Genomic DNA, 2090 nt, shown 5'->3' on the forward strand with positions numbered 1-2090 from the left:
AATATTTGAGTCATTATTATTTGGTTACCACCATGATTTTCACTTTAGAATTAATTCTACATTAAACATTGCGTGCATTAATTTTGAACCTGTACAGTTATAAGTAGTCCTCAGGGATGAGTGAAAAAAAATTGTAGTTACTGATTAGATAACAGTGAACTACTAAGCCGACTAAGCACTATTACTTACTAATTTTTAAACTTACTGAGTTTTTGGTTTATAAATAGTAGTTACTAGAGTGTTAATATTTGCGCTACTCATTTGCTCCTGTGTAGAAAAAAATCAAACTCACTTTACCTAGACAATAACTTTTTATAGAGTTGCTGTAAAACCAAAACAAATCTGTCCTTTGACTTTCCTATTTTCACTGTAAAGCTGCTTTGAAACAATCCGTATTGTAAAAATGATGGCATGGAACCGTATTGTAAATTTATCACTGTAATTACTTTTTGGTGATAAACAATCATCAGTTTCTATTTAAAATAATTATGACAGTTGATTGAACCAAAGACTGGCCTAAGTAAAACATTTTTCTTTTATTATTCAGTACACTTTACTGTATAATAAACATTTGCATGACATTACACAGACCTCAGTGTCAATGTCAAAAGAATATGTCCAATCTCAAGTAGACAGTACTGTAATAAAATATCTCTTATTTTCAAGATATAAATGTAATGCAACAGTAATCTAAGTAACTTAATTTTGCATTACTGCTGCAGTTAAGTTTTCTATGCAAAATGTTGCAGTTAAATTTTTTTTTTTTTTTACAGTTTAAAATAATGAACCACTTTCACCGACACCCTCTGGTGGACAACAGCTACCACCAGTCCAACTTAGCATATATGCATACAACCATGTAACAGTGGTTTCCTTAATTAAGCATATTAAGCTTATGCTTTAATTATGTAGTTTAGAAAATAATAACCATCACAAAACAGATGGGGAGAACCACAAGAATCAGAATAACGAACACATGCAAAAATAAATTGAGTAGCTACTTCAGCACCATGGACAGCGTGATTGATTTGTGTAGAGCACTTTTAAGGCTTCAAAGTTATGAGGCATGGTCAAGGATGTCAATATGTAGGCCGTCCCATTCACTTCCGGCGCTGCACTGTGGCGACGGGTGCCTTCAGCACGTCTGAAATGTTTGTTTGTTTGATGGTGTGTATGTAAGCGTTTCTTTATCACATAGGCCCCGAACTACACGTTGGGAAAGTGGGTGCTTTCCCAAGTTATAAGTGAGCCAACAAAGTCAAGATGAGTTCTGCTACGCAGTTTTTGTCTATCATCTTAGCGATCCACCTGTTGCTGCTGACCGTGCCCTCATTGAGCCGGGGAGGTTATGTGTCTGCTGCTGCCACAACATATGGGATTTTACGTTATACCCAGGATCAACTCTGGCAACTAAGGGATCTGCACAGCGGAAACCTCCCAGTCGACCTGCCTGCGGAGTGTACACGGACGTCCACAGCCTCGAGGAAAAGAGGCCGGCGTGGGGGCGTACGGCGTAGAGTCCGCGCACGGGGGAGCAAGCCACCTCTTCCTACGGTCATCTTGGCTAATACCCGCTCCTTGGTGAAGCAACTTACGGAGCTACGGAACGCTGTGAGGTACTTCTCAGAGTATCGGGAAAGTTGTCTGTTGTGCTTCACGGAAACATGGCTTAAAGACACGGTGGAGAATTCGACACTCAGGATCACAGGGTTTAGTGACCCTATTAGACTGGACCGTGATGAACAGGTAACCGGCAAAAGAAGAGGGGGGGGAGTGTGTGTTTATATAAATGAGGGGTGGTGTGAAAACTACACAGTAAGAGACTCTCATTGCTCGGAGGACATTGAGCTATTGTCGCTGTCGGTAAGACCTTATTATTTACCGAGGGAATTTGGTCAGGTGTTTGTCACTGTGGTATATATCCATCCCCGCGCTAATACTAAGGTCGCGGCAAATAAGATTTACGACACAATGACTAAATTAGAAAACATGGCACCGGATGCGCCGAAATTTGTTCTCGGAGATTTTAATGGATGTTCAATCAAAAGCGCCCTGCCCAACTACTATCAATACATTAATTGCCCGACAAG

The sequence above is a fragment of the Scardinius erythrophthalmus genome (assembly GCF_964197995.2).
Source record: "Scardinius erythrophthalmus genome assembly, chromosome: 4".
Taxonomy (NCBI): Eukaryota; Metazoa; Chordata; class Actinopteri; order Cypriniformes; family Leuciscidae; genus Scardinius; species Scardinius erythrophthalmus.